The sequence below is a fragment of the Amphiura filiformis genome, chromosome 14, assembly GCF_039555335.1.
Source record: "Amphiura filiformis chromosome 14, Afil_fr2py, whole genome shotgun sequence".
In the NCBI taxonomy this organism is placed as follows: domain Eukaryota; kingdom Metazoa; phylum Echinodermata; class Ophiuroidea; order Amphilepidida; family Amphiuridae; genus Amphiura; species Amphiura filiformis.
Genome location: NC_092641.1, coordinates 11,294,225 through 11,315,846, shown reverse-complemented (window position 1 = coordinate 11,315,846; position 21,622 = coordinate 11,294,225).

Below are 21,622 nucleotides of genomic sequence, written 5' to 3'. Positions count from 1 at the left end.
TAGCTAAACAGTGTTATCTACACGCTACATGTACGGTGATCGTGGACTGATCGCAGGGACCTCAGATATCGGGTGAAATTGGTCACCAATTTCAGTTTAAGAGCGTTTAAGACTCAAGCGAGTGCCAGATATCCTGAATAATTGGTTTTCAAAAATGTGTATAAAGTATAGGATCGAAGATTCTCAAAGCATAATAACGGTCAAAATCGGCCGTAGCATGACGGAGCAGTGGACCTGTTGCCAGAAAGAAAGAAAGATGACCTTTGGGGTCATCAATATTTTAACATGTTTAGGATGTCATAAGGATCATTCCTGTTGAATTTGAGCTCGATTGGACCAACTTTAAAATTTGACCTTTGACCCATAAACTTTGACCTTTGGGGTCAGAGATATTTCTAACATGTGCAAGTGGCATCAACATACTATGTCACATATAGCAGATATGAATTTTTGAAGATTTTTAAATTTTAACCGGAAATGATCCCTTAATGACCAGTGACCCCAATTCTGTGAACACCCTATAGATACTGGATATAGCCGATGCATATGTGCATACGTGGCAGAAGGTGCTCAAAGTTTTACAACGTGCGAGTAAAAACCGAAGACCTGCATGTTACAAGGACGTCCCTAACAAGAAGGAATTCATCACGATTTTATGATATCCAGCTATAATATTTCATTTGATATACACTGAATATTTGCAGACCCGATCTTCCACCCATAGTTAGCGCCATATTAGATTGTATATAAAAATTACAAAAATATTTATTAAATAAATAAATAAATAAATAAAGTAAAATACATTTGAGATTTATATATATAGCGCTTATTTCGCTGCCACTGGTGAATCATCAGAATCAGATCACATCAACTAGACCGGTTGCAGTCGAACCCGGCGCAAACCTATCCACATCCACCAATTTTCTCATCGGTTCGCCAAATTCCATTGGGTGAAGTAAGTTTTTGATATTAAGCAAACAACTTTTCGCCGATTTTGAAAGCAGAAGGAAACCGGAGATCCCGGATAATGATACAATTTTCCAAATAATACAATTGCATACAAATACAAAATTATAAGTACAAATTACAATTTACAAATTATTGAGTAACCGCATACCCTACTTAGTATTGAAAAAGTGCCCTAAACAACAATACTTCTGCACGAGGTAATATGCAGGATATGGAGAACTGGAAGTATACCCTTGAGTCGGAGAATGGGTGAAATCATCCTTATTTCCAAAGACGAGGAGACAGCGGACCCCTCCCACATGTTTGTACTCACTCAGGTAGCATTGTGTGTGAATTTTACATCCGAACTAAGTGCTATTCTTTTTTATGGGCAAAATGTCTAAAATGGCCCAAAATGAGGGTTTTTCAATATTGCCGTCCATTTCTAATCGTCACCCCCATGGACTTTACATATAAAATAAAAAGGCTCATAAAAATTTAATAGGCTAACACCTAGTTTGGATGTAAAATTCACACAAAATGCATTTTGAGTGATTACAAAGTTAATTAAATACTTTTCATGCGGGGGCTATGTGCAATTTTTTTTAATGTATTCCTTGTACAATGAAATTTCACAATAAAATGACCATTGGAAACAAAGGTGCCCACTTCAGACCAATCACACTGATGAACTCCAATTGTAATCTTGGAATGGGAATCCTAGCTTAAGGGTGGTCTGAACCCTGGAATTATGAAAACTTTCGGGCCTCATAACTGCTAAATTATTAGTCTAAAGAATATAAAAGTATACATTTTTTTTATATTAATTTTTAAAAACTAGATAAAAATATCAAGGGACCGTTTTCTTATTTTTTTTCAAAAAAATCATAAAAAAGCCTGATTTTCGCCCAAATTTCAAATATTTTTGGTGAAGTTGGTCAAAATTAAAAAAAATGAAAAAACGGTGCCTAGATATTTTTATCTAGTTTTTAAAAATTAATAAAAAAATTTTTTTGGCCAAACAATTTTTTTGTTACGTTGCACGAAAAAATTTGGGCCAAAAAACCCGTTTTTTGGGATTTTTTTCAAAAATGAGCATTTTGGGCAAAATTGGACCTCACAGATGAATTCATCAAGTTATTTCCATTCTAAAAATGTATACTTTTATATTCTTTAGACTAATAATTTAGCAGTTATGAGGCCCGAAAGTTTTCATAATTCCAGGGTTCAGACCAACCTTAAAGGACCATCACCTACCCGACTGAAAACAACTACATTGACAAACTGTGTAGAACATAATAGAGGCACTAACCGAGATGCTCCAGGATGCCAAAAGAAATGGAAATCTTATTGTGACAACATGCCATGATCTCCAAAATGCGTATGGCACTGTACCACACAACTTGATTCAGTTCACATTGGAATGGTACCATGTCCCAGATAACATCTGGGGGATGATCTTTAAATACTACGATGAGAGTTACATTCGTGTTAAGACAAAGGATTGGACTGGATATACTGTAGTATTGGTGTGTTCCAAGGGTGTCCACTATCCTGCATCCTATTTCTGGTTGTCTTCAACTTAGGTCTTGATCTGCTTGTTAAACACATCCTTGGGTACCGTGTGAGCAACACAACCACCGAATCCTCTGCTAAAGCCTACGCAGATGATCTCACACTGATTGCTAAAAGCCCAGAAGATTGCCAGAAGCTGATTAACATAGTCAATGACTTCCTCAGGTGGACACGCACCATGAACGCCAAACCAATCAAATGCCGGTCGCATGCAATGAAGAAGTTCATCCCAAACAGTATACAAAGACGAGAAGGACAGAAAACTGCGACCCTAAGTTAACAATTATTGATGGAAGAGAGATTGCCAGCATCCACAGTCAGCCAATAAGATTTCTTGGCAAGTTAATCTTTGAAGACTTGAATGACCATGCCATCAGACAATCCGTGAAAGACAAACTGGCACATATGCTAAAACAACGGACAAGAGCCAACTCAACGGCATCATGAGGATGTGGATCTACAACAACGCAATCATACCCAAACTGACATGGGAGCCGGAGTTCACCATAATACTTCCCAATTACGTTCTTCGAGAATATAGAGGCTACCTGGACCAAACACATGAAGCGATGGGCTGGAGTAAGCCGATGCACCACCAACACTGCCCTGTACCGAAGTAGGAATAGATACGGCCTGCAGCTAAAGAGGCTCACCACTTCTGTAACGTGCATGCAGGTCACAAAGTAGGAAGCAGAGGCTTTTACAATACCTCACTGAGCAAATGCCTTGCAGCGTTGGGAGTTCCAAGTGGGAAGAAAAAAATCATCATGGACACAGCCTCCAAGACTGCACTCAGAGCTAGCTACGTTATTTGGCTATTAGCATTCAACCAGATGGACCTAACTTCACCAATAAAGCACTTGGAGGGAAGAGGGACGGTTGAGCGCTCATAAAAACCGGTTTAATCCGCCAAAGTCTGGTCCCAAGTCCAGAGACCTCAGTGCACACTATACTGTGAAAATAGACTTCGATGGTGACAGTGTTGTTGTTCTACCAATGAAAGTACTATTCCTCGTACTTTTCATAGCTCTACACTAGACCTGCCTGCTGCCTTACATCACCCCGGTGTGGCACTTGCTAGTGTAGCTTAAGCCCTGTTATTCATATGCTTAAGTAAAAGCTAATTTTGTTTGTGTGTAAGTGGGCAAAGAGAAGAAACACAGTTTAAGAAACTATTCCCAAGCCACCTTGACAAGAGGAAACTACAATTGAGTGCTCATTATAAAAAGGTGAAATAAAGCTCCGAAGGTGATAGCGCTGGTGTTCTACCAATGAATAACTTTTCAACTTTCTAAAGTGAAAACAAAAACATTTACATGAGTCAATTTACGTTTTGAGCTAGGCAAAGTTGGAACATCAATGTTTAACCTGGGTAACACCACAAAATAGATCAAAGTTAACATGATTCAATGGGTTTTGATATTTTTGCCTTGTTACCCATGTAACGAAACACTTGAGCTATTGCAAACTATTCTTTGGTTGAAATGTTTTTCAAGCGGAACTATTATTTGAGACCACTTTGTTCAAAATCAGAGCATTAAATTTTTTTTACCACCGTGGACAATGGTGGAGACCAAAATTTGACATAAGTTTGACCTTGAGAGGAATACAATGGTTTTTATTCATTATACCCAATTTTGAAAATCGAGCTCTGCATTTAGCGGCCATTTATGTTTTATACAAATTAGCATTTTCCCTAACTTCCTTTTTTGTCATCTTTTGATAATTGATATGCTGTTCAGGAGGCATGCTTTTATAGAAAGCAAAAACATTGGTGTTCCAATTCTCGCTATTCGCAATAAGGGCGCCGCCAGCGGTTTGCGATGTAATCGTGATGTATTATGGGAAAAGGTCGACATCCAAGTCCGCGCAATACGAATATTACCATGCTATTACATAGGAACACGTGACAATATTTTTTAGTTTGTCAAAATAAAGGTGTTACACGCAAATCGATAGAGAAAAAATTAATTGTGCACATTTCAAATCACATTATTAAGTATTATTGAGTATCGATTCGCGTGTAACACCTTTATTTTGACAAATTTAAAAAATATTGTCACGTGTTCCTATGTAATAGCTTTGTAATATTCGTATTGCGCGGACTTGGATGTCGACCTTTTCCCATGATACATCACGATTTTCCCATGATACATCACGATTACATCGCAAACCGCTGGCGGCGCCCTTATTGCGAATAGCGAGAATTGTGTCTAGGCGTACCAATTATTTTACTCTAATTGACTAGTCTATATCATATAAGTTTAAAATGTTACAGTTTAAGACATGACACTAAAGACGTGATCAAAGCACATGTGTGCAAGAGTTAAATTCCAAATTTATTATCTGTTTTCGAGAAAGAACTTTGACACACAGTACAAGTTGCAAATTACATTTATGTTTGTATTTAGATCAAATTTCATGATTGGTATTCCAAACAAGAAGTTATGAGATTTCTGTTCAGCTAAGGACTGTATTCACTTAATTATTTTATGCAAAGCTCAAGTCCGCACGCAGGTGGGGGGGGGAGGGAGGGAGGAGGAGGGAGGGAGGGAGGGGAGGTTTGTGCGGGACTTCAAAAAGTGGACCTTTCTATTGAAAAAAAGACCGTCTAACTTTGTAAACGCCTTATCACGTGTATGTGAACCTTTTGTCAATTTCCTCCCATTATTGAAGAAGTGAACATTTTGAAATCCAAATTAGACAAGTGAAATTTTGCTAAAAACCAAAGTTTAAAGTGGTATTGCCAGTCTTACACAAACGATAATGAGTACATTGTTAAATATTTATTCAAGAGGAAAGGGATGTTGTGAATCCTTCAGTCGTCTGGGGTGGGCGTGTATTTAACTTACAGTTCGTATCGTGTCGTCATAAAGATATTCTCGTGCCACTTTGGTTGTGAGCCATAGCGCAATTGCTTATCGGCGCCGTTGTGACAAGATCGCGCTCTGATGTTCTAAGCGTGTGCATAAATACTCGCTTTATAACAGCCGGGCAAGTGGCCTCTTGTGCATAAACAACTGTTTAGTCATGAAACTACAATTATGAATGAACCCCTAATTCAATTACAAACACGGAAAGCTCAGTTTGGACACTGCGCAGTCTCAATGCAACAAGAATCTTGTTGCAAAGTCCGCCACTTTTATAATACATACGTTTTTCCAACGCACTGCAGGGTTTATTGTTCTATTGGGTCCGATTTGAGCGCTGACATAATTATTGTAAAATGTTGCCAATCAATATTCATGAGAGTGTACATTCAACGTCCAGTTATCGAAATTGGGTGACAGGTTGTGAAATACATCTGACGGTGTGTTTTAATTACGTAACGCATAAAGGTTTTGGCATCATTGAATGGCTGCCTACTGCTGTTATTAGTTTCTATAATAATAATTATTACTTTCTTTATTCATTCCTTTCTTTTCCTTTCTCTGCACTTATTCTGCACTCTTTCTTATGCCTTCACTTTAGGGGCCTGTCATTCCCTCGCTCTCCTTCTCCCTCTCCCCTTCTCCTTTCTGTTTCTTTTTGTCTTCCTCCTCTCCCCTCCAATCTCGATCACCCATCCGCTTCTCCTCTTTTCACCCATCGACCCCTCCTTCACTCCCTTACTTGCCCCTGGCTTTTAAAATGGATATTCGTGATATTAAGAAACCCAATTGTCTTTATCGAATAGGCCTATAATCACGATACATACTGCAGTTACTGTCCGTTTTCCTATACACAATACACAGTGCTCTCACCATTGACGCGCGACCTTTACAAATAGTGTATGTTAGAAGTATATTGCGTTTGCCTAGTTAACATCACTGTGTGAAAAATAACCGGCCAATATTTAAACTATTCTCCAAACTTCTAGCAAATATATTTCTCTAACATGACCTAAAATTACAGCTAGGTTAGAAGTTCAGAAATAGTCGCACTTTCGTAGAATATGAGTGAGGGCAAAGCATAGCTAGCTCATAGCTATAGGCAACTCCCGTGTTAATTGAATGGAGATTTGACCGAAAATATTGAGCTATATTGGTAACGGACCGCTCCGTTCTGAAGGATGCCACAAAAAACTGTACAAGCTACATTTAAACTATTCTATGAAATTCTAGAAAATATAGTTTTGTAACATGTCCTAAATTTTTAGCTAATTTAGGTGTTTGGAAATAGTCGCACTTTTGTGTTTTAGGAAGGATATGTAAACGACAGATAACACCAAAAATATGAAGAAATTATTTCCAAACCGTGTTAAGTCAACAATCATTATGTTGCTCATTTTCAAGAATGCTGGTTAACAAAAAGCAGGCCATTGTCTCATTTCGTGAACAAAGGTCCACTACCATTGTTTCCTTGCGTTTCCTTTATAATCGGTTACCCAACTGAAGATATAATACCAGCTTTATTGCGATATCGCACATGTAAAACAGACACATGTGCACAACCAGAGAAGATCCGATTTAATCAGTTGAGCTGTTTCAATGAGTGTTATTTTGGTTTAATAGCTTTTAATGGGGTTTAATTCCTGCAAAGGTCGAGATGAATTCTACTGTAGACATGACTGCATCATGAACAACATATAATGCGAAGTAGTTAATTATAGAAAGTGACGGGTAATCGATCAGCAACTCTATTGAATGTATTTAAATGAGGCGCCTAAATTAAGATGGTGGTAAATAATTGTACATCGACGGTAAAGTGTGCTGGCGAAGACTCAGCCACACCCGTGTGCTATATGAGAACAAAAGGTACCTCTTACTGAAGTGGGCGCTTTCACATGACATTGTGAACGACATACGCTGTCAGGTTAGTTACCGATTTAATGGCGGAAGCCTTTTGTCCTGAACAAAAGGTACCTCTTGAGGAATAGCTTGTCGGTAAATCAAATCGGCACAAAGGAACAATGCGTTACGTAATCTATTGCGCCTCCACGGATACGATAGCTCCATGCGTTTTTCAATCGTCAACCCAGTCAGTTGACGAATGAGGGCAGCAGCCGGAGGCAACAGTCTAGTTCACGTAATAAACATTGCGTTAGGTTACAACTACAGGTTCCATGCTTTAATTGGAGATTATGTACAGTACTGAGGCGTTCCTTCTTTTATAACTATCTTAGCATATCGAATATCAACCACTTGATCTAAGTACTTTGAGGTATCAGTGCGTTTATTCCATTCATTTTGTAGGTCTTTATAAACGATGATAGCTAATGCTGACGTATCGTATCTGTGGTTCATGTTCGTTGATCCTCGTGGACTGATGCACTTGGCGTTTAATGCACACCTAGAAGTAAAATATAAAAAATAAAGGGTTATGCAAGAAGGCTGTACTTGCAATAGCTGCCATGGGTACTATGTTGTTAGATGTGTACACCAGTAAACAGCATAGAAGAGAAAAATTTGTCAAATGTCTATAGGGCAGCTATTGTAGATATTTGTTTCGAACACTTACCGATAGAATAGATATGATTTTCGCATACTGGCGTATACCAGATAACTAAAAACCGTACCCTATAATTGAAGACCGAATTAAAAAGACTAGTTTGCGTCTGACGTCAGTGCAAAGGCGCGACGTGATTGGTCGCTGACCTGCGCAGTACGGCATTTTTGGTCTGGTTGACAGAACGTCATACGCAAACTAGTCTTTTTTATTCGGTCTTCAGTTATATAACCCATGAACCAAGCAAACACAAACGTTTCTAAAACGTTTTAAACTGATTATATTTTGGGTTTTGGATTTGGTTATAATAACATTCAAATGTCGGGATATATAAAGATCATGAAAACATTTTAAAAGTTTCTAATGAAAAAAACAACAACACTACAACAACATTTTCAAAATGTTATTCTATAATATGTTGGCAAATCATTTTGCAAAATATTTTGTCACCGCTTAACAACATGATAGGATAATTCGCGTCAAGTTGTCAATATGTTTTGTGAATGTTATCAAAACGTTTTAATGAAATTAATTAATTAAGGGCTGGGGTATGTACGTTTGGACAGTAGTTTTTGTGGGACCGGAGAGCATATCAGACATATAGAATTGCATTCTGAATACGAAGAATGTCCTACTGATGTTAAATAATTTTGATTTTTGGGCGAGGTGCGGCGTAGCCGCACCCGCCCTATATTTGTCTGACTATTGACCTACTTTTTCACATGCAGTGTTGCAGAAAATATTTGTGGTGGTTATATACCCAAACACCCACAGCGGTGATAGTTTACGGCGAGTTTTGTAATTGTTACTTGATTTTGATATTTAAGTAATACGATAAAGTCATCATAGGCAGTAATGTGTTTGTATTAAAAGAAATAACAAAATAATTATTTAAGGAATAGAAATACTATTTGGAAATTGCAGCAAGATTTGCAGATGTCTTTATTTGAACAGTACCAGTTCTCCAGTTTTGCTAGTTTTCCTAATCTTTGGGCTAAATTAACAGCATCGTAAAGGTCATAATTTTATACTGACAGCTTAATTCGCTATGTCTAGTTTGTATGTGCATTGTGTTCAGTGTGTACATAGGCTATTTACTTTTCAAATCTTGTTTCCTTCAGCCTTGAAATAACTACGCACAGTTAAAGTTTAAAATAGGGCAACGTGAAGGATTGTGGGTAAAAAAGGCGCCGTCATTTGAGGCCAGAAGGATTCAGGCTACGCTGGCTTACCTACCTTGTAAGAGGTTGCAGTATTTTTTCTCGGATCAAGGAGTTATTAACGAGAAGCATTCGTCCTGTAGCAATGTGCGGAGATGTTAAGTTAGACTTATAATACTGTCTATTTGACACATTGAAATAGTCAAACATTCTTGGATTAGTGTCAAAATACACGTGTCTGGTTTTACGTGGTGTTTTTGGATCGAAACTGTGAATATGAAACATGGTACCATGGTGGTCATTAAGGTGAGGAAATAGATTCCTAAGTGATCCTGTGAAACGAATATTTGGGTCCGCCCAGAAGATGACACCAAATTCATCGAGTGATTCCTGTAGGGTAGAAATTGCCGATAAAACATGAGTGAATTCTATTAAGCATAATAATATTTATTAACATTTGCATAGTGTTATCGTTTTAATTTAAATAAAAAACTAAACCTTATTATTATTTTATTTTTTAGTGTGATCAGCTGAAACTGCCATTAAACGAAAAAGTCGAAAAAGACGATAGACGATTCAAGTCGAATGGGCGATATTTACACTCTTAATACGGGCCCGTGTTGTGGCCCAAAACAACCCTTATTCAGCGTTTTTGGTCATACACATGCTCACAACTTTTATACGCAAGTGGTACAGGTGGATGAAGCACATACGGAGTAGCAACCTTCAGACATCCTTATATTTTGATGTATTGTATGACAAGGCTTTGTTCGGGCTCACCAATAGAGACGATGGGGAGGAGGGGATAGAGTGTTATTGAAATGAGCATTTAGCTTCGAAGGTAGTGAAGACATACAAGACATAGCTAATCGCGGAGGAAAAAATAACGTTTTCACACACTTGTTTGAAGTTGCCAAAATTTTGTAATTTATCTGCGTTGTCTTTGGTTTCGAACCTCTTAAGACCTGGAAGTGGGAGGGGGAGCGGTCCGGGGAAGGGGATTTCCTCACTCTACCCTGGACTACTCACCTGTATAATGATTGGCCTCCATGCAAATATTCTCAGGTTTCGAACGTGCCGCGGGTGTGTTTCAAAAGAAAAATGGCGGAGCTGTACGTTACACAATTTTGTGAGCTGCAAAAATTAAATCACGGTAGGTTGTAAGCGTCAAATATGCTAAGTCTGTAGAGAGTAACATGAAATGATCTTCTGGATATAGTCAACAAACAACAATTATCCAAGTACACCAGGCACAAAAAGAAACTCGTCAGTTATATTCATCCTTACTGTTCAATAACTTGATAATTTTGGATTATTCTGAAATATACATTTTGTTAATTGGACTTTTTTCTCATTGGACACCCTGTTCGTGAACATTGAGCAAGAATTGACCTAGATATGCGCCTCCAAACTCTCAAACCCCAAAATGAAAAGTTGCAATTTTAACGATTCAATTGTGCTTGTTACACTGTGTGTTTTATCGATTGGCCCGTGGTGCTTGTGTGCAATACAACGATGCGTTCCCATTGAAAATCGTTGAAAATGCAACTTTTGATTTTGGGGTTTGAGGCTTTGGAGGCGCATGTCTTGGTCAATTCTTGTTCGTTTTTCAGCGAGGATGAATATAACTGACGAGTTTCTTTTTGTGCCTGGTGTAGATTATACTATTAGTGAAATATTCACTCAAAAATTAAGCAAAGGTGCGCTTTATATTATAGTGTCATAATGAATGTTGCTACTTATATTTTGGTATCACTAGATAGCGGAGCCCCATAGTTATCAATTGGTACCAAAAAGAATAGTGGGTGGGGGTGTGTGTGTGTGTAGGTAGGGGTGGGGGTGGGTGTGTGTGTGTGTGTGGGGGGGGGTAATTGTACCACCTTGGTAAAGCGTATAAAATACATTGGTAAGACAACGTTTAATGTTCAGAGCGGAAGCATAATAGGCTACCATAACCTTCTTCTACTACAATATGGCTGCCTAACAGTTTCAAAATATTGGTTTTACGAGGACCCTCACCAGGCAATTATCTTCTCATCACTGGGCGGGGAAAGCCTCGTATGTTCTTTTGGCCCTTGAACATGGATAAAGCCTTGTAGGTGTAGACTTTATATTGAAGAGGTTGCTTCATCCATGTTCAATGGCCAAAAGTACATGCAGGAAACACCTCACATTTACTTTTGGCCCTTGAAAATGGACAAAGCCTTGTAAGTGTAGACTTTATATTGAATGGGTTGCTTCATCCATGTTCAAGGGCAAACAGTACATATACGCCCAGTGATCTAAATTTGCAATTATTTAACGTAAATCTGAACTTATGCTGGTTTCATACTTTCTGCCGCTTGCCGCATAGAAGTGTGGCGCTTCATCATGCCGCTTGCACTTTTCTGAGCTTGTCGGCAAGCGGAGCGGCACACCGCTGAGCGGCAGCGGCATGACTCTGAAAGCCACTCTTGCCGCTCAGCACCGCTCCAAAATCGTATTTTGTTCTCATACGTCAGAGCGGCACCGCTCCGAGTTGACTTGAATTCAGCACCCAGTGGTGCTGCCGCCGCGGCAAAACGGTGGAAGTGATCGATATATCGGCTTGCCGCTTGTCACCGCTAGCGTTTGTGGAGCGACTGCGAAGTAAAGTAAATAATCTTCAGAGCGGCAAAGCGGCAAGCGGCAGAAAAGTATGAAACCAGCATTAGATTCAATACTTACATTATTAAAACGTGTCTTACTCATTGCAAGACTGTAAACAATAATAGTAGTATTAGGCATATGTTTCTGAGCCGAGGCTACCATTTGCAATCCATCGTTTATCTGGTCTTCCGTTAGTGCCGTAACGATGACCATCTGATGAAAGAGAGCGTCTTCATCATATGTGTAGAATTCACTGTCCAGAGGAAAGGAAACTAAGGGCGAAAATTGAGATGGAAACTTCAAAAAAATGAAAAAAAAAACGGCTCCTAGATATTTATATCTAGTTTTTTTGCACGAAAAAGAACTGGGCCAAAAAACCGTTTTTTTGCGTTTTTGGGCCAAAAATGAGCATTTTGGCTCAAATTTGCCCTCACAGATGAACTTATCAAGTCCTTGCCATTCTAAATATGTATACTTTTATATACTTTAGACCAACAATTTAGCAGTTATGAGGCCCGAAAGTTTCCATAATTCCAGGGTCCAGACCAACCTTAAAGTTGTGTAGGCCTACGTGTGTTACTATTTATGAGCTTTTTTGCAGGTTTAAACCATGCAAAAACTGGCAAAACCGAACCCTGTTATCGATCATACTACCTCCTGATGAAAATTATTAACAGAATTTGAAGGCTAACACTTACGGTTATCTATCTGGTTGGTATTGATATATTGCACTTTTGAAGATGATAAACTTCTGAATTTGTTAATGTCATCTCTCAGTGTTTCTGCTGCACTAACTTCATTTGCAGCTTCCTTGATATTCTGTTTTGAAATTGTATGTGCATTGTCTGTATATGATTCCGACCATGATGAATACATCACATGCGCTTCAAACTGATACACTCCATAGGCTAAGGTGACTGCGAGAGAGACTATTAATACTACTTTAATAATGTAGCTTGGACGATACATTGTCATTTTGGCACCTCATTAAATCCCCTCCTGAAAATTGAATAAAAGTTGAACAATAGTTTGTAGTATAATAATTCCAAGCTACAATCACCCCAAGAGATTAGGGACCGTTCGCAAACACTTGTTAGGGGGGGGCTGATGCATAACATTTCATCGTGAAAATTTTCGGCCCTCCCCTACACAGACCTCAAAAATTTCAGGGCCCCCCTTTTTAACATGAAAATTATGGGTCAACCCCCATAGAAACGCATATAAACTCAATTTTCCCAGGAAAATTTGTGGTCATTTGTTTCAGGGCCCCCCTTAGGAGGTTCAAAACTTTTCAGGCCCCCTTTTTGCATCAGCCCCCCTAACAAGTGTTTGTGAACGGTCCCTTATGACAGTGGCGTAGCCAGGGGAGCCGGAATGGGTACCCCCAAAAAAAAATCAATTATAAAATGGGGACACGGCAAAGAGTAAAATGTCATTAAAAAGGGAAAAATTTGATATCCCCACAAAAAAATCCTAGGGTTAGTATAAGAATTAAGGTTATGTGGTTAAGGGGTCGGTCACCCACCTCTGCACAGTATTTTATGAGACCTTAAAATTTTAGGTTTTTTGGGAATAAAATGTGTATCTTCTCACAGCTACATACCGTTAAGTACATTATAAAGTGTACTTGAGGACTGTTAAATTCTTTTGGACCGCGCAGCTCCAAAAGAACCCTGGATTTTTCCAAAATAGTGCACTGAAAATCCCCTGATTTTGAAAATTTCAGCTCTAAAAGACACCTAAATTGCTCATTCCTCACATTTCTGGGTTTTCCCAGGTGATTTTCAACCAGAAAGCCGAGAAAGACCCTTGATTTTGACCGTTCGCAGCGCCGAACTAAAGCTCCAACTTTGGAGGTGACACGTATGTAGGGCTGTTAAGACCCCCTTTTTCAGCATCGCTGTCACCCAAAGACCCCATATTTTTTTACGAACACATGTTCTGTCACCCGAAGACCCCTTATTTTTTCTTTTGATCTGTCACCCAAAGACCCTTACTTGTTCAATTTTAACAGCAACTTTCATTTATCACTGATTTTGTCACTTATTTTGATAAAACAAAGAAATTTGAAGCCATTAAGAACTAGAAATTCGATTTTCGAGGTTTCTGTTGCGCTGTTTCGGCTCTCACACAAAGATTCCATTAAAAAAAATGTCATGTTCTCACCCAATGACCCCATATTTTTTACATTTTGCTCTCACCGAATGCCAAAATCATGCTCTCACCCAATGACCCCATATTTTTTACATTTTGCTCTCACCGAATGCCCCTTAGTGCGAAAGTGTCAGCCCTACACCTATATCCATTTCAAATTGAAGTCATAGGCGTAGATCCTGGGGGATGGGGGATTTATCCCCCAATATTTTGCCAGGGGATGCTCCATACAATCATCCCCCCCAATGTTGACGCCTGAATATAAGTTTCTGACCAAATTAACCTCATATTTGCCCATTTTAGCCCCAAAAGTACAAATTTTCGCGCGCTTCGCTCGCATTTATTCCACTTTTGCACCATATTTCATCAGTTTAGCTTAAAAATAGCAAAATTTTTCGCGCGCTTCCCGCGCATTTGTACCATTAACTGATTCTGTCGCCAAAAGGTGCTGCTTTCACTATACTTAAAGAATTTTTTCCAACCCCATCCCCCAATGTCAAAAAAGAAATCTACGCCACTGATTGAAGTGCCCCCCCCGGAACTAAAGACCTATGTGCCGTCTCTGAATTCCGCGGAACATAAACATTACAAAACGTCATCGAGAAGAATAATATAATCATGAACTGCGCAAATTTGGAGCGGAAAATAGTGGCGGAAAGCGAGAATCGCAGCGGTGAGAAACGAACATTAAAACGAAGAAGCGGAAATCGAAACAGAGAACGAAAATATGCACGCAAAAAGAGCGGACTATACACTATACATCAACCAAATATATTTTACGCAGCCATATACCATAAATTCAACCTCCTTTATCTCACCATCATATATGTATTGTATTTAGCTTATTTTTGCGGAAACACAGTACACTTGTTATGAAATGATAAATAATTAAACAATAAAGAGTACAAAGAATTAAAAACTTACTTTGAAAGCCACAAAACTAAAACGACGGTTTAGCTATATTTATACGCCATTTTTAGCACTGAAATCAGTTTCATCACCCTCAAATCTTGACAATGACAACAAAGGTAAATAATGTATCCCAGAAACCAAATGATAATGTTATATCACGGTTATTTGTTTGCTATCATCAATGTATAATACTCGATAGGAAAGGTCAAGGGTTGCATCTTATCTATACGTGTGTCTACCGTTGTTTATGTTGTCTCAGAATCATAACACTAAAGTTATAATAAATTGAATGATTGTTTGTTTGATTGATTGACAAATCTGTCATCTGTCATTTCTTGTATGATATCTGTATTGAGTACCCTACTCAATTTTTATTTTCAATAATTTCATATTATGTTATTTCATTATTATTACCGTAAGATTTCACAGCACCAAAATTAATGTCCCTTAAGTTCTACCGTCCCAATCCGCGGTGTTGTTACGTTCTGAGTACTGCGACACAGACAAATAGATAAACATTGAAAACCAAAAATATTGGCCAGATATATTGTGTCAGATATTAAAATATGTTGAACCCCCCCGAGGGGGCGGGGGGGCGTGGAGAGACGTCATCAGTTTTGGTGGGCATGGTACCCCGGAATTGTGGGTCTTTGGGAGCTGATGACGGCGTAACGGTAAAAGGGTGTCATTCCGACCTGCGAACGGAAAATATCGAGGGTGTTTATTAGTATCTGGTTGCAAATCGCCTGGAAAAAGCAAGAATGTGAGGAAAAAGCAATTTAGTGGTCTTTTAGAGCTGAAATGATCAAAATTAAGGATCTTTCAGTGCTCTGTTTGGGTTAAAAGGTCTTTGGAGCTGCGCTGTCCAAAACAGGACCGGGGGCATACCAAATGAAAGTTGATACACATTCTCGATTTCTCGGGGTGGTGGGGGCCGGGATATCACCACCGCCGTCAGGAACGCCACTGACCAATAGACCCGCCAATAGATGAGTTGTTCATGTTTTTTACTAGTAGATTTGTGTGTCTTTCAGGAAGACATTGCTTTGAAAATATATATGGCATGTGCAGGGGGGGGGGCAAAGATTTTTGGGCAGGCCGAGAGGAGGGTGCAAAGATTTTTGGCGAGTCGAGGGGGAGAGGAGCGATTTTTGGCGAGTAATTGGGAAATTAGGCTCATTGGATTATTCCACAGCCCCTAATAATTGACTTTGAATGTGTAAAAAGGTACAAAACTGGGGGTCCCAGAAAAAATTACCGAGTGAATAGAATTGAGCGTAAGTCGAGAAATAGACATCAGAATCAAAAAATTTAATTTGATTTGATTCTGTTGACTGGTTCCGAAGAAATGAACGATTGCATAATGTGGGCATCAGTGCAGTTAATTCCAACAGGCGCTCTTTTCATATTCGCTCACTGCTTCCTAAAGTTATATATCTATTAAAATTCGACGGTGTTATGTCATTCATGCTTTCACTGAAGATGTTTATTTGAGAAAACTTTGATTTCTGCAATTGGAAGCTCTCCAGCTTTAATTCTTTAGGTAGTGCATATATATTATATTTCAACTTTACAAAGAACATTTGAGCCAAGAATGGCAATGATCAAGTGATACAGCTTTACGTATGATTTTTGATACCATGCAACATTAATGTTGAAAAGTTACAATTTCTTGGAAATATTCCGAAAACATTAATGTGTGTGAGAATTTTTTAAGCCAGCTGGAATTCTTTATGTAGTAATTCTTTATGCAACATTTATCAACGAAAAAAGATATTTACAATACCGTGCATCATCTTACATGCAATCTTTCATTTTCAATATCGTGCAGGTTTTCAAATTTGAACAAAACCTAATTAAATGTTTTTCAAGAAACATGTTGTGTAAAAAGAACGAAAAGGATTTCATAGAACAAAATATGAAGCCCATTGACAGTTTAACCACTAGTCCGCATTGTGTTGTATGACCTTTCTTTAAAACTTGGAATGAAGTGAATTGACACATGCGTTATGTAATCGATAATTTCTTCGCGATCAGTCAACCGATTCCCGTAAAATTAGCGTATATACGATGCAGAATAACGCTGATATTTAGATTTTTGGATTCTGATATCTATTTTCCGACTTACGTCCAAATTCATTTGCCCGGTAATTTTTTCTGGGACACCCTGTATGGAGCAATGATTGGTAGGTCCTATAATGCTGGTGAGCGATAGTAGCTTTACCGAGATGGTGTACTGTACTAATGAAGTTTACAATATACATTACACATGTGAGGGACTGTGGTTACATCTAGGATAGGCCTACCAAAGTCAGTATAGCATTTTGGTAGATCAGTCAAGGGTGGCCCGGGGAAGGGTGGTATTGTTTCACTGCGAGAAAGGGAAGAAAAATTGCTTGCCCTCCACCCCCTAGGCTGGCCAAAAATTGCCCCCCCCCCCTTTCGGCTCGCTAAATTTTTCTACCCCCCCCATATTTGACCCTCCCATCAGGGCTTATAATTATTGCACATCCCCTTATAAGATTATATCAAACAGTCAAAAGTCTATATGGAACCAGCATGACCAGTTTTATGATGGAACAACTTATATAATGATGGGAGTCATTCCCTTTAAAGGGATTTTTTATTTAGTTATAGTTGGGAAGGTTATTTTTCCAAAAAAAACTTCCAGTCCACCGCCCTTGAAGTCAAATGGTACGATCCTTAACATGCTTAAGATAAATCCATGTATATCTGGGTCTATATACACCTATACATCGGAAAGTCAAATCCGGGTCAGTCAGATAAACCACCCTCAGGAAATAAATACATTACTCGTGAAATCAAAGATACTCAATACATAGACTATAAGAGATGATCATATCCCACAATGCATCACGCATATCAAACAGTATCCCATCTATCTATCTTGCGGACGCAATTCTTTTCCAGGAATCTCTATCAGCCATCAGATTTGGGAGGTCATTAATTTCTTGATTGACGTCCCTTGCCATACAGTCAATGTAGTTGAATGGTCTTATTCCTCTACATGTTCGTGGAAGCCTCATACATATGACATCTGAAATTATTTGGTCTTTTGCTCGGTAGCAGTGGCCTGCAAATCTGGCTCGCCGTTGAGCAAGGATGGAGGACACCTGTGGAACACCATCGTAGATCTCTGCTTTGGTTTTATGTTCACGCCAGGATATAGTTCGAACCCTCATCAACAGCCGGGTGTAGGTACCATCAAGACGGTCCTGAAGATCTTTCTTCATTGTCCAGGTCTCACTTCCATATAAGAGGATACTCTCTATGCAGGCTCTAAAGAAGGCAAGCTTGGTATTTCTTGATATGTTGGACTGCCAGATGGTGTGCAGCTTGTTGCAAGCTTTTCATGCTTGAGCTTTGCGAGTCAGAAAGTCTTTCTTGCTGTCGGCAACAAATGAACCAAGATATTTAAAATCCGACACCTCCTCGAGTTGTGTGCCATCTCGAGAAAGGATTGGAGTTGGGTTCAAATCTCCATTAATACACATATATTCTGTCTTCTTTGAATTGAGAAAGAGGCCAACTTTGGCTGAAGCATCTTCTAAAGATGACAGAAGATCTTGGGCATCGTGTGATAACGTAGCTGTTAAAGCTATGTCGTCTGCGTAGTCAAGATCGGTTAGATACTTCTCTCTGCTCGTCTTTAGGGGCATGATGTCAATCCCTTTGGACTTGTCACGTCAGTGTCTATCGACTGTCTGAGGAGATAGTCTACCACTATCACAAAAAGGTAAGGGGCCAATGTGTCGCCCTGCAGGATTCCAGCAGTAGTGAGAAACTCTTCAGTTGGTCCATCACCTGTTTGTACAAAACTTGAAGGATCATACATTATTGCAATATCATTCACAATCTCCGGAGGGATCCCATAATTACGAAGAATATGCAGCATGGCCTTCCGGTTAACACTGTCGAAAGCTTTTGAGAAGTCAACAAACACAATATATGTCTGCTTGTTTGAGATTTTAAGCTCTTCTATTATCCTTCTAAGGGCTAGAATCTGTGGTGTGGTTGATCTACCCTTTGGTTACGTCTGAGAATAGGATCTAGATGAGGAGAAATCCTGTTGAGCAGCATGGTGTTATACAGCTTGGCAGCAAGTGCTGACAGTGTGATACCTCTATAATTTGATGGTTATGAAAGATCCCCTTTCTTCGAGAGAGGTATAATTGTGGATCTTGACAAGGCTTTTGGCTTATTTCCCTTCATGGTTTCATTACAGAAAAGAACGTATCTTCAAGGTTTACGTCTTGTTCTGGTTTCCCTAGTAAGTTGGAAAAGTGTAGAAACCAGTTGTCAAGACGCTCTTCAGATGTATTGCCTTTCACTCTAACCACAGGAGCAGATTTGGTGTCAGTTATCTCCCGGAGGAGTTCCCAAGAAGCTGCATGTTTATATTCATGATGGAGGTTGTCAAGTTCCTCTGTCTTCTTTTGAATAGAGGACTCCAGAGTTTCTGTGTAGGCTTTATCAAGAGTTACTTTGGCCGATTCGAGGAGCTTTTGTGAGGCTCGGGTGGATCTAGCATTGTGTTTCATAGATGCACTCTTTAAGACATCTTTTGCCTCAGTGACTTTATCTGATGCAGCAATGTTGTAGGACTGCTTTGATTTTTTAGGGAGCATCTCCAGTGCAACTTCCTCATTAGCCGCAACTAAGGTATCATAAGTGGTGCTAATATTAGGTTCTTGTAGCTCATCGTCTAGAGAACTAAAGCGGTTATAGACTGCCACCACAAACCGCTCACCCAGGATGGTGTCTCTGGTAACCTTCTTCCAGTCAATACGTTTCATTGGGTCTTTCATGGAAGTTCTGCATTTCCGGTAGCTGATTTGACATTTGCATGAAACAATCCTATGGTCCGAGTTCACACCCTCGAAGGAGCCGTATGCACGTGAATTCTTGATTGAGTTGATCCACTTCTTTTTTACCAGGACAAAGTCTAGTTGAACTAGTTGACCATTAGGACGCCTATGTGTCCATAATCTGTTGATGCGGGTTTGAAACCTTGTGTTTGTGGCTATGAGGTTATGTTCCTGCAGGAAGTCTTTCATGTGGTTGCCATTTCTATTGGTTTCTTTAGCAGGTGTGAAGAGAGCATCCAATGGCCCAAGCTGAGCATTAAAGTCTCCTCCAATTATAAGTAAGTTATGAGCTGGGATGGCATTAACTGTAGGAGAGAGTTCTTGGTAGAAGGAGATAACAGCTTCTTCGGGTTGTTCGTTATGTGGACTGTAGCAGCAGAGAACTGTGGATGTTGGATTGCCCAGCAGAGAAATTTCCATAATCCGTTCATTATGACTAATAATGGACATGCAGGAATTCAGGGCTCTTGGTGAGATTAAGAAGCCTACTCCACCAGTGGCAGCATTCCTTTGGTTTTTCCATGCTGAAGAGGTGACTAATCTGTAGCCATTCAGATCTTCCTGCAAGAGGGAGTCACTGTGAAAAATCCGGTGTTCCTGCAGACATATATGATGTCAATGCCATAATGTGCGGCTTCATGAGCAAGTTCTTCTTTTTTGGCTAGTGAGTTGAGAGTTCTGATGTTGAGAGTGCTGATGGTAAATGGTTATTTCCTTTGTACAAATTTGTCTTGACCATCCTTATCTGCATCAGGTTTGGTCCGTCCAGGGATGGTATCAGCTAGCTTTGAGAGCAAACCGTCATTGATGTTAGCATAGTCTAACGGTGACTTAGATGGTCCAGACTTCATAGCAGGGGCTTTAACCCTGGTGCTTAATTGTAAACTCATATTTCTTGTCAATGGCTGAATAAGACAGAGGTCGCCACTCCTTCTGTCATAGAGGATATAAAGGAAATGTTTCAGCATTTAGTCCAGTTGCCACGCATACTGAATCATATGGGGATACACCTGGTCGCTTGCAGAGGAGATCTGTGTGTATGTACCCCTCAGCGGCATCAGTGAAGTCTCGATTTTTCCCAGACTCAGGTGTCTCTACCCTACAGAGGTACCTGAAACAGGTATTCTGTCCTACCATGCAAACGAAGCTGAAGACTAAAACTAAAATTAAGCCCTAGACAACGGGATGCTGAGAAGGATGAAGAACTAGTATAAGCAGGAAAACACATGGAGCACCCAAAGGATGATGAAAACATCCAGTGGGAAACCCAGCCCCATAAGATGGTAGTAGGGTGCTGGTAAGGGTAACTTTCAGCTCCGCGACTATAGCCTCGGCTATAGCCTTCCCTTGATTATTATTTATAAAACTATTTATAAAACTTCGATTAAAAGTTTAAAACATTTTAAACCAGTTTATGATTAACGTTTTTATAACGTTGTCAAAATCTTTTTAGTGAACATGTATTAAAATCTTTTGTGGAAACCTTCGAAAAAGTTTTGATAATGTTATGAAAAGTTGTATAACTTTTTAAGGAGGGAGACTCTCCCGTGACGTCACTCCAACTGTGTCACGGGTCAATATTTCAGCGCCAACCCGTGTTAGACCTGATAATTATTTGGCAGGCCAAAGGGGGGGGGATTTTAGCACATATATTTTGGGCACCATTTCTTATTACGCCCTAAAAGTAGGAAAACATTAGGAACACATTCAAATATGCAAGATTTCCTGCTAGCATTAGGCTATATGATAAGACAATTTAAGGTTTTAAATTCGGGTTCCCTAAAATCTTGCATGTGTAAAGGGGGGGGCAAGAATTTTGGCACGTCATAAGGGGGGGGCAAAGGTTTTTGGCACATCAAAAGGGAAGGAGGCGAGTTTTGACAGACCATTTTGAGAATTCACCACCTGGGGGTACACATAATTATTGCA